Genomic DNA, 17,274 nt, shown 5'->3' on the forward strand with positions numbered 1-17,274 from the left:
TTTTCTGGCTGTGGTGGTTATTTCTTGTTATTAATGCTCCCAGATGCTTTCCATTTCTGTTCTAAGATGCTTTTTACATGTAAGCTACAGAACATTAATTTCGTGATTTAGGTATCATCAGTCCAGTTCCTCTCAGAACAAACTTGCCAAAGCAACCAAGTTACCCAGTTTGTTTAGGGCATTCCATTTTCATGAAAAGAAACCATGTTAATCCCATTTTCCCAAAACAGCTGCTCTAAGTCCCAAAGATAAAAAGGAAGTTGAATGTGCCACCTCTGATGTGGCTGATGTCTGTGATAACATCACCAGACTCAACACAGTTCAGCTGAAACAGGTTTTTGACAAGTCACTATAGACCATGTAAGAGGAAGGCCATGGTCAAGTACAGAAATGACAGATTATGAAACAGTGTTGGAAAATGTCTATTGCTGCATTTCTTAAATGATGCAAGGTGAGAAACAGGTTTGCCTGGATGTGCAGAACAACATCTGTTTACTTCTCCACTGTTGCAAGGATAGTGATGAACATAACTAAAAATTGTTTGCTGAAATTTACAAGATTATTTTCAATGAAAATGACTGTTTACTTCTTCATAATTAATAATTAAATCAACAAGCTTTTATTTTATGAAAACAATTGGGTACAGTGAAAATGCTAATTATGCACTCATTAGAATCATGGTCTCCCCTGCTGGAGATTAACTACATTTACAAATTGCTACTTATTTCCCCTATAGCCCTTGGATATTTTTACTTGTGTAAGATACTAGAGAAATTAACAGACTGTACGTTATGTGATTTTTAATTAGTGATGTTTGATTGTGCCTTAAATTACTTAACCTGTGCCTTATTTTGTCATCTGTGAACTATATCCAAAATGTTTAATAAGGTAAGGGATGGATAATCTTCTCTGCAGTATGCAACATTGTCAACTAACGTTTTTGTTTGCATGCTTTTCTCAGCATGGGCCTAAAAGATGTTAGTAGCATTTGTTCTTGTTACATCAAAGTACACTTTTTTTAGAAGAAATAAAATCCTAAGAGGAGGAATGATGTTGATCTGAAATTAAAAAAATAATTAAATTATTCTTGTGTAGAGTCTTTCATACAAAACATAATATGCATACTTGACATACAGGGGTGAAGTCTTAAAAAGCAATAATTTAAGTGGAGAGTAGTATGATTATTATTAATTCAGAGAATTAGTATATGACAATTAAAATTATTTTAGGATATGATTACAGGTCTTAGATCTTCTCGTATCTGAAAACAGTTTTCAAAGGAGAAAACTAATAAAAGGATCGAACTGCTGTGAAAAATTTAACAAAATTAAAGCAACTGGGACTTTTATGTGAATCCATTCATATGTAGCGTAATATGCAAGCATAATATAGAATTATGAAGACTTAAAATAAAGATATCTTTAACTGAAGAGAAATAAAAGAGTTACTCAGAAAAGTATGGTGTGTGCAACTTTTGCAAAACTTACTGCCAAATACTGTTAAACTTCAAAATGCTCTATAACTGAAACAAGCAAATAAATGAAAACAAAAATATATACTATAAGAGCATGCACAATAATACCAAACAGCTGTAAAAAGTTCTGGTCAACCATTAAAGAAATCTTACATCCTTGTGAAAAATTCAACCCTAACCCCTCTCTCAATAACTCACCACTCAATACTGCAATATAATTGAACTCATTTCATTGATAATAAATGTCTCCAAGTAAGAATTTTCCAACATCTAGTTACAACCCTGTCCAATGGCCACATATCACCATATTTACTTAAACCTTCAAACCTGTGCATAGCATCATATATAAAACTACTCATACACAAAATCAAACCATGCTCTGCTTTAGCTGATGACCTTCCTAGTGAGTATGTTAAAATAGCAGCCAATAGCATTGCCTACCCTGTCTTGGTCCTTTTAATAGGTCAACCCAGGAATCCAGCATTACCCCTCTCTGGAAAAAGTCAGATATTCAAAAACAATTACTAAGCTATCTTTTGATGGAAGAACACCTATCCCTCACACAACACGTCTTTTGTTCCACCCACTGTACTAACAACTGCACTTCTAACTTTTGGCAATCTCTAACTTTAACAGCATCTGTAATCTCCTCCTTATTTTTAGACTTGTCTAAAGCCTTTGAAAAAAGTTTGTCACAACAAACTTCTACTTCAAATATCTTCACTAGGTCTATCTCAGCCCACCATTCTATGGTTCAAAAGTTACTTATCCAATAGCTATCAGTCAAGTTAATGGCACCTCGCCTTCTCTCCAAACTTCCCAATCACCACCAGTGTACCCCTAAGCTTTTGGTATTCCCCTTCTCTTTAAAATCTCACCAAATACTCTACATATCTACACAATATGCCTACCTAATGCAATACGCAGATGACTCCACACTCATATTCACATCAGACAACCTGGCACATCTCCAAAGCTACTCAGAAGTTTTAACAACCACTGGAACATGGCTAACAACTCATGCTCACCCCCCCCCCACCTCTACAAAAAAGAAAAATGCCACTTTTTTCAATCAGACTCTCATGAAAAACATTAAAATCTGCTATCTTAATAAAACACAAAAATAGCGTTTCAGTGTCCGACTCAGAAAAACTAAAGTAAATGTAGCACAAAAAAACGCTGCTTCAAACACAATATGAACGGACTTGATATCTTTAAGTCCCAGATAGGCGATCAGGTACCTATGAAACGCACACTTTTTATTTAAAACAATAAATGTATTTAGTGCTTTCATCCACATGAAGTGGACTTCATCAGCATACATAATGTTAACTACAATAAGTTTATATAACATTTACTTTGGCGCCAATGGGTATTGACCTAATGAGTGTGTAAAAACTCAAAGAAATATCACTATTAGTGTTCAGAAAACCAGAAATCTTCCTTGCATATTCGCCATATGTAAGTGTTTAACCTGCACAATGTTAAAAACAATGTGATAAAAAATACATATACATACATATAAAAATACTAATTTACGTTAAACCCATAAAATTATTCTGTCAAGATACATATTACCTAGCCTACTTTTTCATATGCGTGTCTGGAGAATGGGTTTAATAGGGATATTATTCAGCCCTGGGGGTGTGGGGGCATCCAATAATAACTTCCACTTTACTTCTTTCTCCCCCAATATAACTTTATTTCCTCCCCTGGGGTTTAGATCTACTAATTCTAACATGCCAAACTTGAAGTTATAATTTTCCCCCTTTGTCTCTATATGTCTGTACAAGGCATTGTTGCGATCCTTTTTCCTGATGTTATACGTACGGTCATAAATTCTATTTTTTAAAAATCTGTTTTTGCTATATAAAATCCCGAACACTCCATACACTTAGCTAAATATATCACGTGTTTGGAATTACAGTTACCTTGTTTAAATATGACTGTAGACCTATTTACATTATCTAATATTTTGTCCACTTCATATATATATATATATATATATATATATATATATATATATATATATATAACTGCATTGATTGCTGTGTCCACACTTATTGGTGTGCCCTGCTTTATTATATTTTCCCCTGTTTTCACCATACCTCTCGAAATTACTCTAAATTCCTATCCATTTTATACATAAATGTAGGTGTCTCATCTATAATTTGATTAATTTCCTCATCTACCTGTCCTAGATAAACTTACAAATTCAGAGTCTAAGAAAAGCAGATTGTAACAAATATACTGTGTACACATTAGCATACAAACAGGAAATGAAACAAAGCTGCTTTATGCTGATCAGCCAAAGGCTCTAGATTGTGCAGAATGCTCCACATTTGAGATTTATTTTATCCACTGTTCCACATTGAACAATGGTTGCTTTGCAATTTCAGACTAGCTCATATACCATAATTACAGCCAATCAGCATTGTGGTACACAAGCCAATCAAGTAACTACTTCTGAGGCAAAGGGAGCCGATCAGGAGGCATAAAATGCAGCCTGAGCCAATCACATTCCATTAACAGTTTTCATGGCACTGAAATACCTTAAAACTGAGGATTCATTTGAATGGTAATGGGCTCTGACCATAAAAAAGATAGGCAGGAAAGAGAGACTGATAAAGGTGGCACTGGCAGAACAGAAGTTACGGTGGGCAATTGCTATAATTTACTGCTTGTACATTATTAATGTAGAATACTATTTTCCTGGAAAAAAAAATTCCTGTTTTTTCCTCCCACAAATTTATGTCCCTTTGTCTTTATTGTTTTTACGGTTGACTGTTTACTACTGCTACAATAATTTGGTGCTTATGGATTTTTAATGCAGACAATATCTTCCTGTATAAAAAATAATATATATCTACAATAGGAAATATTCTCTGTAAAGAGTTCTCTATTTGTTACGGTTTACTTACTAATGTAGATAATATTTTACCATAAGCTTCCTTTCCTAAGAATACATTTATCATACTAGCCAAAGTTGAAGAACCACACCAGGTTTGCCAATGCAATGTGTTCCTTGACATAACTATTTATAAGAATCAAAAAACATTGTTAGTATTTGCTTATTTATGTTTTATTGAACTAACTTTGCTTATTTTACTTGTATATTAATCAGTGCCTGACAGATTCCAATATTAGCTCTGTCCCTTTTAATCGCTCCTGAAAGTGGTGACTTTTGGAGAAAATGTTATGAATTATACTTAAATGGAAAGAATTAGATTTATAAATGTGTTATTTCAGAAAACTTATATTAATTCACATTATCTGTTCTGTCAATGTCTCAAGTTAATAGTAAATAGCTAATAATTCTAAGAAATCCACTTGTAAAGGACATCAAACAGGTTACCAATAAAAAAATGAAATGTCCATGGCCAGTAGTTACACCATAAGCTCCACACAGCAGGCAAATCCTGGTAATTGAATGCTGTAAACAAGGTTAAGAACTTTCTTCCCCTGTATAACACTTCGGGGACATCATCAGAACCAAATGAAATGTTCCATTACCATGGAATCAACTCATTTGTACTTTCAAAACACAATAAATCAATTAACTAACCAATTAGTTAAAAAGTCAATTGTCTCTAATAAAACATTTTGGAACACTTTGAATACATTTTAAAGACATTTAAAAAAAAACACATGAAAGCACCTTAGACATCATACACATGAAACCACAGTAAAAAATACAATAAAAAATAACTGGTTATAAAAATTGAATGCTATATACATTGAATGTGATATGAATTAAAAAAGTTAAAGCCTTTTTCCTTAAAATGGGTACCAGGGAAATGAATTCATTTAAACCTGGTACTTCCAGGGCATTTAATTTAATAATCCAATAAAATTCTCTCAAATCAACTTGTAGTTCCCACCATCCACGTCTACAGTTGTGTGGTGCAACTTCCAAAATCCCAACTTTAAAGGTCGTGTCACCCGGAAAATCTAAAGTGTGCCTATAAAGGGCATTGTTAGTATTGTTGTTACTGATGGCATACAAGTGCTCATAAATCTGGGTCTTGAGGTTCCTGGTTGTTTTGCCCACATTAAAATTTCCACGTTTGACATATGGAAATATAAATTACACCTCTGGTGTTACAATTGCCTTTTTGTAGACAAATGCCTCTGTTATAACCTTCGGGATGTACAATGTCCTTATCCAAAACAAAAGGGCATTGATTGCAGTGTCCACATCTAGTGGTTCGTTTAATATGTAAAGATCTAGGGAATACAATGTGCTCCATTAAATTTTTAAAATTGTTACCTGCTTTATAGATAAAAGTTTGGTGATTGACCTAAGAGTCAAAAAATGTCAAGGTTCCCCTTGAAAATATTCCAGTTCCTATGAATAATGTCCCTAAGTGTTTCTTCTCCAATCCCGAAAGGAATAACCATACTTGTGTTAAAAACCACCTTTCTTGTGAAACTATTCAGGGTTTTTTGGATCAATTCACCACTACCTAACAAAGGTTTGTATTTGGTCCCCCAACCTTCCTTCATTTCTTCTGCTATTTTACCAAGAATGGTATGGAGATAACCCCTCACCCTAAAAAAAATTCCTTGATGTTATTTATTTCTTCCAAAAAAATCTTCCTGGTAGAGCACATCCTTCCTGCCCTGACCAACTGGCCATTGTATATATTTCTTTTTGGATGGGTCGGGTGACTACTTTGGAAATCCAAATAACTGTTGGAAAAAGTTTCCTTCCTGAAAATTTTTAAAACGAACCTTTGGTTTGAAAAGTCCTTAAGGATAGTGACTTCAAAGTAGTCCATCATGTCCTTTGAGTGTTTGGTTGTAAAATTAAAGTAGAGATAAACCTGGTTGATGTATTCCATAAATTATTTTAAATTGACCGATTCATTCTTCCATAAAATGAATACATTGTCCAAAAAACCATGGTATGTAAACCCAAAAGGTTTGTAAATACTAGTAAAAATGTATTTATTTTCCCAAGCATAAAGCACCATGTTAGCATATATGAGGGCACATGTAGCACCCATAGTTACCCCCTGTATTTGCCTATAGAACTCACCTTCAAACGTGAAAAAATTACTAGTTAATACATACTCCATTACAGCCATGAGAAAATTAACCATTGTGTCAGAAATGGGAGAAAAGCTCTCTGATGGCTTCATGGAAAAGCTCCAAGCCCTCTTTGTGGGGAATTGAAGTGAATAAGTCGATAATATCTATAGTAGAAAAAATAACATTGTCATTGTGCCATTCACTTTTAATTTTGGACAAAAAGTCCCACGAATCTTTAAGTAATCAATTGTGTCAACAATATTTAAAATTCTATCCATAAAAGTACACAATGTATATGCGGAACTATTCCTAGCCGAAATGATAATCCTAAATGGGGATTGCTCAATACATTTGTGCACTTTGGGTATGCCAAAGGCTGTTGGAACTAGTGGGTATTCAGTGGTCAAAAAGTTGTACAAGTCCTCTGATATGACCCTTTGTTATAAGGAATCCTCCAAGAATAACTGAATTTTTCTGTGTGCTAGATTAAGCTCATTCCTGGATGCTGTTTGATACTTATCTGTTTCAGAAAACATCATAGTGAGCTGGTTTGTGTAGTCAATAGTGTTAAATAACACAACCCCCCCCCCCTTGTCAGGCTTCATGATTCTTAGCGTTTTGTTGGTTCTACATTTATTGAGAAGTGTAAGTTCATTCTTAGTTAAGTTAAAACATTTGACATGATTAAATTGCTTAAACTATTTCTGAATCTCCAATTTGCATGCTTTTTCGAAAGCTGAAATTAAGGGGTGAAGGTGTGGGTTGTAATAAATTTCCTTTTTTAATTTTCCAATACCATCATAACCTTGCCTATCTTGGTCTTTAAAAAGGACTCTTAAATTTAATTTCCTAGTATAAAGTTTTAACTCTGTAATGGCATCCACTGTGTCCAACTTAAAAGTGGGTACAAATTTAAATCCTTTCCTAAATAAAGAAAAAATACTGTATTCACACTCAGGTATGTATAATTATAAATCTTGAAACCATTCAAGGGATGCAAATTTACCTTCATACCTAATCATACTGTTTGTCTCTCCCCCCATATGTTCTACCTGTTGTTGTTCCTGTAACCCCCCCCCCCCGAAATTCCCTCTGTGGTGGTTTCTTTGCATATGAGCGCCTTCTAAAAAAGGTCTTTGCCTATTCCTGTTTTCTATTTGCTCAGACCTTCTCAGAGTGGGAAAATTTGTCTCATAAGGTTCAGATGTGTGGTCATAACCGATTCCATCTGGATCCAGTTGCATCTCATTCAATGTTGGGTTGTGGGAGTTAACATTCTCAATGACACTGAACCCCCCCCCCCCTTTTCAATTCTAGGGTAAAAGGTAAACTTGTTTTTTTTTAAATAATCATTTTCATCTCTTAGTAATTTTTTACTTTTCCATTCCAAGTTCACACTAACCTTAGTGTCAAGCCAGTCAAAAAACCTTTCATATTGTACAGAATTTAAATCAAGCAATAAATCATTGGTAAGCATACTGTTCATTTTATCCATTTCATCCAACACTACTGTAATTATTCTGTTAGTTTTCACAATAAACTCCATCAGATCAAAACAAAAAAGATCAAAAAATGCAAACAACTCAGTGGTATCACAACTGTTAACATCCATCCCATTAGGGAATTTGAACAGTCTAAGTCTCTTAGGGACTTGCCTCTTCTTGAGGCTCTCCTGCAGGAATAGGTTATCACATTGTATAGCACGTACCTTTAATAAGGTGTTCTCAAAATCCTTCATGGTTGTGTTGAAGGACTTGAAATTCTGTCCTACAGCCTGTTGCAAATCCATAGAGTGAAAATGAAGGTCCTTCATAATCCGCTCTCTAAAGTTAGGAAAAAGTCAGGCCTGTGGTGCTAGCCATGTCCGCTTGATTTTAAGGTCTTGCACTACCATCTTGTGGCATTTCAGAGAAATCACCTTGATTAAGAAACCTGGAACAACTTTAGGAGGAGGATGGTGGGAACTACAAGTTGATTTGAGAGAATTTTATTGGATTATTAAATGAAATGCCCTGGAAGTACCAAGTTTAAATGAATTCATTTCCCTGGTACCCATTTTAAGGAAAAAGGCTTTAACTTTTTGAATTCATATCACATTCAATTTATATAACATTCAATTTTTATAACATTGGTTATTTTGTAGTGTATTTTGTTACTGTGGTTTCATGTGTATGATGTCCAAGGTGCTTTCATATGTTTTTTTTAAATGTCTTCAAAATGTTCCAAAATGTTTTATTAGAAACAATTGACTTTTTAACTAATTGGTTAGTTAATTGATTTATTGTTTGTTGAAAGTACAAATGAGTTGATTCCAAGGTAAGGGAATGTTTCATTTGGTTCTGATAATATTCCCCGGAGTGTTATACAGGGGAAGAAACCACTTAACATTGATTTGTGGATTACATGAATAAAGATTTTACAGCATTCAATTATCAGGATTTGCCTTCTGTGTGGAGCTTATGGTGTAACTACTGGCCATGGACATGTTTAATAGTAAAAGGTAGGCTTTTGAATTTGAAGAAAAGGTGGTGCATTACATTTAACAAATGACAAGCTATAGACCTCAGAAAGTCTACATTAATTCACATTCTCTTTTTCTGTCATATGTCAATTTCTCAAGGTAATGTAGCAATATTTTATAAGTGTCCCTGATTAATTCTTAAATTTTCCCTGATTCTGCTCTAATTTGTCCTTGACTGGTTGAGTTAACAGATTTAGTTGGAAGAAGATGTGGAGGGGTTGAAAAAGTAGGTGCTGAAGACCTTTTTTAACAGTTGCACTTGAATACTGTTATGTAGTGTATTTCTACTGTGTGTGTCACATTTTATCAATGGTTTCTGCTATTTTATTTATTGAAGTGTGTTACTGAATTTTGAAAATGTACAGCATTTGCTAACTTAATACTTCTGGCAGAAAGTCCATTTCAACCAGGCCGAGTGGAAATGGCGCGTTTCCGTGCACTGCAAAAACAGGGTATTCCACATAGCTAGGGTCTGTGTTCCACATTGGCCCTTAAGAGGTGAGACCTACATTCATGCTCTGCTGGTAACATTTGCTAATCAGCATGTCTGATTTAGTGAGACCCAAACTTAACACAAGTGTGGGGGGTGCCTAACAATTGATGTCTCTCTCACTAAACCAGGATGAAATGTATCCATTTTTTTCTGCATGTAATCTCAGAGCCCTATGTGCTACGATAGTATAATGAGATGATTTGTGAACTAAGACAGAAGCACTGTGGAATGAGTTACAAATAGTAGCACTGATCTCCTGAAATCTTGGTGTAATGAAATGGCATCTACTGATAGCCGCAGAAGTTGGGAATGAAAGAAACTTAAGAGTTATATACTCCACACCTCTCAATGCTACAGATTTTGGTCTCATTTTTTGCCTGTTCCCTATTTCATCTGTCATTTTCTGTCAAATCACTGAAGAGTAAAGTCATAAAATAATGAGATACATTTGAGTTTCCTATTTCATACCATTCAGAAAATGCATGCTAACACAAATCCTTTTATTGTAGCAACTTATAAGTTTGTATAAATTATGTTTAAAATATATGCCTGTTTCCTGGCCTCTGCCACCCACTGAAAGGTTGAGAGGTATGTACCTTCCTGAAATTTATAATATGATATATTTGGCATTAACAACAGTATGTACTGGCAAGAAGCAGGGTGCTTCTTGTATAACATTATTACAGCTGCTAGACTAGATAAATAAGAGGCATTGTGCTACATTCATAGCACAACAAAAACAACCACTCTCACTTCAACACACACACACACACACACACACACACACCACAAAAGTAGTAATGAGTAAACGGTTCGTGACCATTACTGAGGCAGGAGTAGTTACTCAAATTCAATAATTCAAACACACTGTTATAACATAGTATGTTGAAATGGGTAATGATAGCATAAAACATGCTTAGCAGATCTGTCTGATGACCTTTGCATGATGAATGTACCAGATGATACAAGCCCAGCTAGTTTTAAGTCTAACAGTCTGGATATTGTATACAGAGTCGGTCTTCATAACAAAATACATAAACAGTTTGTGAGGTTGCCAGCTGGTCTTTTTGGCAGGGTAAAGATTCAGTCCTTTCAGTGGTGGCTGGTGACTTTAAACCAAAGGGGGGGGGGGCCCTGCAGGAGAAAGATGAATGGGTGGGGCCAATGGAAAAGGATGTGGCCAACTAGAAAGCAGTGGGGCTATGCTAAAAACTGGGACTTTACACTACCCTGGGTGCCACTGCCAAACAGTCATTATCAAGACAAATGAATTGTAGAAGAAAAAAAATATTTCAATGCATTGGCTATATGACAGCTTACTTAATATGTAGATGGAAGCTAAAAGGTTGCGAGGCATGAAAAAATAAATTACTTTTTAAATACATTACTAGAATGCCAGTCAAAATCAAGTATAAAAAAACAAGTAGCACTCAACTCAAACCACATCTTGTACTGCAATTCTAATAATTTATATTCAGCTTTATAAATGTACCAAGTAACATGCAGAAAGTAGCAATACCCCTACTTGTAAAAAATATTTCTTATCCAAAAAAGACATGTTGCCTGACAGCAACTACTTGTTTCATAGGGAAAACATGATTAAAGTAAAAAATGAACAGCAAACAAGAAAAGTTCAATATAAATTGCTTAAAGGATTACTGCACAGGTTATAGACCACACATGATAGACTGGCATTCTGTTTAGTTTACAGGTAAAGCCTGCAACAATGACTGCAAGTCTCCAAAAATGTAATGAGCTTCTGAAATTACCGTAATCCTGTCATTTATTACAAATACTGTCATATGCATTTCAATACCTAAGGCTTATATGCTATTTAGTTATGTAAATATTCTCTGCATGGCAACAACAAAAAGGCTTTCACTGTTGGTAATTCTTTAACAGTATGCTTATTAAAGCTTACTTGCATCTTACAGTCTCAGGTACGCTTACCTGATGGTCATTAAAGCATTGCTACTTAAACACAGAGCAACAGGCACTGCAACGACATGCATTTTCTGAATAAGGATCATAAATCAACAGTATAAAAAATGACAGAAAACCAGAACATTCTGCAAAATCAAGGACAGATGAAAAGCCACTGTAGTACTTGTGTCTGCCTTGGATAGGGGGATACACTTACACTTCATAACTGCTCCTTGCCTTGCTTGGACACATTCAGAGTCACTATGTGGGGGAGTGGGGTGCAACAAGTAAGTCACAATTTGAAATGTCTCTGGCTGACAGCGATGGCCCTGACACATTTGTTATACCTCTCAGCCTCAGAGCAAGAAATCTAGACAAAGCCATCAACAGAATTGGAACAAAGGCCCAAAAATAAGGACAATTTTTAATATTGTTCTTATAAACTTAGAAAGATAATAGATAGTAGGTCTTGCAATTACATGAATTTTCTGAAGGGTATGAAATCTAAAACTCAAGTGTCTGTCATTATTTTCTAACTTCAGTCTTTAATGCTTTGCCACTAATTTGCCAGAAAACCACAATTTTATGAAAAATAGATAAAAAATGTGATGCAAAAATATAAAATAGCCACATAATACAACTAGGAACCTGTCAAAGAAGGGGCACTTTTTAATATTAGTACTGTTAACTTGAGAAGCTGACAAAATAAGAGAATCTACACGCGTTACTGAAATTAAAAGTAATCTATAACTCTAATCATTACAATTATTTATTAATTGTAAACCCGCCACCTTTTCTTCCAAAATTGTCATTTTGCAGAGAGATTATTAGGGGGAGAGCAACATTTTGAGCCAAAATCAGGGACAGTTGAGAGGTTTGGATATACAGAATTCTATAAAGTGATTTGGATGTACCTCTCATCCTCATAATGCAGGAAAAATGGACAAGGCCAAACATATTGGGGGAACACACAAACAGTACTAAAACTGCTCTTGTATAAACTTAGTCAGTTGACAGACCAACAGGTCTTGCTTTAGCATCCATTTCTCTGAAGGGTATGAAATCTGAATCTCAATGTTTGTCATTATTTAGTGATGTCATTTCTACATGATTTGCCAGAAAACCACAAGTTTGAGGAACAAACCAAAAATAAGAAGCAAAAATCTATTTATTCTGCAAAAATCTGTACAGTTAAGAGGTATAGTTCAGCTGGACTCTGAGTTTGCCTCCCTTCCCACCTCACAAAATCATGGTTGAATGGAGCTTCCCCCCTGCAGCTATTCCAATGTCCCATTACTTGGCTATTTCACCCCATTTACCATAAACACTGCAATGTGCATACTGCTTTACTTCTACGATGATTTGGATTTCATTTAAAAGTTTTATTTTACATTTTACAGCACAAACACTAATAGACATCTGCTAAACAAAGCAATGCAGTCCCACAATGAAAATAGACTTAGCATTAAAACGTCTTTGCCCTTGAAACTCATTCATTAAAACAGCATTGAAACCCACATTCAAAGAAAATACATCTGTCCAGTGGCAGATAAAGATTAACTTTGAGCAGTTTTCAAATCAAAGGCCCCTTGCATAAGAAACATACATGTGTTATTTGATACACCTTCCTGATTGTATTAAATTATATTCCTTAATACAGTACAGCTGTTAGAGGCCTTTTTAAATTTATGGTTTACACATTTTTCCAGGAAACAATGAAACAATACATGCACCAATTATGACAAAACTGCCCACTTCAGAACATTTCCATCATAAAGTCTTCTCAAACTTCTACAGTCCACCAGTATCAGTAAATATGTACAATCTCTGCAGAAGTAAAAATCATCTAAATAATTCCACATTAAAGAGATCTGCAACTAAGGAAGAGGTCGTGCTAGCAAACAACTTTATATTTCATTGTTTCATCTACAAATAAAGTGCCTGCTGCCATTGAGGAATAAATTGCCTATGCTGCATCAAAAAAATGATACGCTAGTAATATTGCAATAGGGTATGGATGGGTAAACTGATAACAGGTTCATCATTGCTAGATATCTCCGACAAAGAAAACACTCTCAGGACTGCAGCATCCACCCCCTTTAAAAGTACAACACAGTATAGTATCATCAATGCATCTATATACTGTGGGAGTAGGACATACAACCTTCTGCATCAAAAGCAAGTACACTACTTGTTGTGCTATTAACTATACAAGCAGACTCAGCATAAGCAGCATTCAACTTCTCTTCAAGCTCTCCTTGTAAAATCCACTCGACACTCAACTGTCTCTCAACTTTTAAGCACAAGAAACCTAGAAAAAGCCAAAACTTATTTGGGGGGGGGGGTACAAAAGCCCAAAAATTAAAGGACACATTTTAAACATTGCTTGTATAATCTTGGAAAGTTGCTAGAATAAAATGCTGTGGTACCACCATGCATTTCAGTGTCAAGTCAAACACATAAGTCTATTTACATCCTTATAATCACATCCTCATCTACTGACAACACGTCAGTCCCCTAGCACTATGCCCAGGCCAACAGGGATAATCATCCTACTTATCCTACCACTCATTGTGATACCCTACCTCTTAATGAGCTATGAACACCTGACATTGTCAGGCTTCCACTATCCAAACTATCACACAAGTTCCCCCTCCCCTCAACCTATAGGCAAATTCTTCCCCCACCAAACAACCACCAAAACAAAAACTCTCAGTAATCCTTATCATATAAAACACCACCAAACAACTAATAAAACAAAATATGGTCTAAAATTACTAATCAAAGTCCTAAAGCTAATAGCCTACCTAAGGAAAAACATCACCAAAGATGGAGACATCCATCCCAACCCAGGTCCTACCAGCTCAACAGAGCCCACGAATCATCCGCTCTCCCTTAGACCGGCTAACTCTCTCCTCATCTGCCACTTAAACATAAGAAGTCTGAACAACAAGGTACACAACCTACATGCCATGCTAGCAACCTATCTACCTGACATCATGTGTCTAACTGAAACATGGCTAAACCCATCAACCAAAGATAATCAGTTAATGTCACCTGGGTTCAACATACTCAGAGTTGACCGTATAAAGAAAAGAGGAGGTGGGATAGCTGTCCTTTATAAAAATACGCTTAACATCCTACCTAACCCCAAACAACCACAGCAGGTTGCTAATGCTGAAATATTAGCTCTAAAAATACAACTAAATAAACTAAAAAGTGTAAACCTAATAGCTATCTATATACCACCAGGGAATAATATTGAAACCTTACAGGCCATCTTAAATTGGATAGATAACAACTACCCACAAGAAACAATAGTCATGGGAGATGTTAACATTGATTGGAACCAATGCTCTGCACGGTCCAATCCTACTACTCTAAATCTCCATGGTTTCTCTCAGATTATAACCTCTACCACCAGACCAGGTAATAATAAACAAAAAGAGAGCATACTTGACTGGGTGCTCGTCAAGGAGCACCCCCAAAAATATACCCCAGGCACACTCCCCAATGATCTTAGTGATCATATGCTAACATACATCATCAAAGATAATACAAACAATGCTAACATGCCAGTGTATAGAACGATCAGAAACAAAAAGAATTTTGACCCAATAAAATTTAATATGGAACTTAAATACTGCAACTGGTCTAACCTGAAAGTCCTTCCCCTAGATGAGGCAGTCTCACATTTTAACAAAACATTCCTTACCATACTTGACTCTCATGCTCCCAAAAGGGTATCTAGAATCAAAACACACATAGCACCCTGGCTAACCACAGATACCAAAACCAAAATAACTAATAGAGACAATGCATGGACCAAGTGGCGTACTACCAAGCTACCACTAGACCGGGTTATCTTCCAGCAAATAAGAAATGAAACTAAAAAGGCCACCGCTCTAGATAAGGAAAAGTACTTTCACCACCTACAAAACAAAAACCAAAAAAACCCTCAAAAATTCTGGGCAGGATTGAACAAACTCCTGCAACCAGGAAAATCCACCACTCCCACCCCAGAAACCCTATCTGACAAGAACCAAGAAGAGGTAGCCAACAACTTTAATACCTTTTTCACCGAAACCATTCAGTCCCTAGCCAACCAGCTACCTGCTCCCTCTACCACCCCAAAAAATACCATACCCAATTCTCCATTATCCTTCAGCCTCCAACCCATACCCACCGCCTTCATTCGATCCCTATTAAAAAAACTAAAACCAACTACCCTTTCAGCCGATCTCCTTCCAGCTGAATATCTGCAAATTGCTGCAGATGTCATAGCCTACCCCATTTCAATCTTAATCAACAGAACCATTACTGAGTCCACAATCCCAACAATATGGAAAATATCTTACGTCATACCTCTTCATAAAGGAGGAACATCCACTGAACTCTCTAACTATAGACCAATAGCCATACTATCACCACTTGCCAAAATAATGGAAAAGTGTGTGCATAACCAACTCATGACCTATCTCATCCAAAACAAGCTACTAACTGACTCTCAACATGGATTTAGACCCCATCATAGCACGACTACTGCCCTTCTCTCTTTTACTGAGAAAATTAACCATAATTGGAATAACAAAAACATTTCCGCGGCTCTCTTTCTAGATATGTCGAAAGCCTTCGACATGGTAAACCACCAGCTACTTCTCAAAACCTTAGAAACACTATATCTAGACACCCAAGTCTTAAACTGGTTTCAGGCCTACCTTGATGGCAGACAACAGGCAGTAATGTGGCAGAACAAGCTCTCCTGCCTACTGCCGAACAGCATAGGTGTACCTCAAGGGTCCATATTAGGACCTCTTCTCTTCTCAATATTCATAAATGACTTCCACTCAGCTATCCCCGAAGCCACCTGCATCCAATATGCAGATGACTCTACTCTCATCTGTACTAATCCCATCCTTGATAACCTTCAAACTACTACCCAACTCAGCTTTACCATAGTTGAAAATTGGCTAATTGACCGTCAACTCATCCTAAACCCAAAAAAAACCCAACTCCTTCTCTTTCACCCAAAAAAAACCCAACTCCTTCTCTTTCACCCAACCAACATAACACCTTTGACACAATTCACTATTCAATCCAATAATGGCACCACTATCACTCCTGTTACCAACGCTAAACTATTAGGAGTAAACATTGACAATAAACTGCGATTTGACACCCACATCAACCAAACTATTAAAAAGGTAAACAAAAAACTAGGGTCCTTATATAGGCTAAAAACCTTCCTAACTCCGGCTGCCAGACTAGCTACTGCCCGCTCCCACCTCCTATCCACCCTTCTATACGTCTCCCCCATCCTTACTAACCTTAACAAATCGGACCTCAATCGTCTCTCCGCTTGTTATAACCACATTGCTAGATTTATCACCGCGCTACCCTATAGAACACACCATTGTATTAACCTGAAAAAACTTGACTGGCTAGAACTCCCTAATCTTCTTCTGGAATACCAACTCATAGAAGCCTTTAAAATACTGAAACATCCAGAGAACACCCCTGCACTAAAAAACATACTAATCCCTTACTCCAACCTATGTTCACTTCGCTCATCTAACAAAATCCTAATACAAACTCGCAAGTCCCATAACCTAGGTGGGGACACACTGTATTCCAATATTATTGGCAAGGTGTGGAATTCTCTTCCCAATAAGCTCACGACTTTACCATCACTAGCTCAATTCAAAAAAGAACTAAAAATCCACTATAAATCACAATGGCTTTGTCCCTGTACTAACCCAGACTAACATTCCAAGGTGAAATCCTATACATAAGTGGGCAATTATTGTCTTACTCAACCAAGTGTGAATT

This window comes from Protopterus annectens, chromosome 16.part0, assembly GCF_019279795.1.
Source record: "Protopterus annectens isolate FY-2018-M chromosome 16.part0, PAN1.0, whole genome shotgun sequence".
Taxonomy (NCBI): Eukaryota; Metazoa; Chordata; order Ceratodontiformes; family Protopteridae; genus Protopterus; species Protopterus annectens.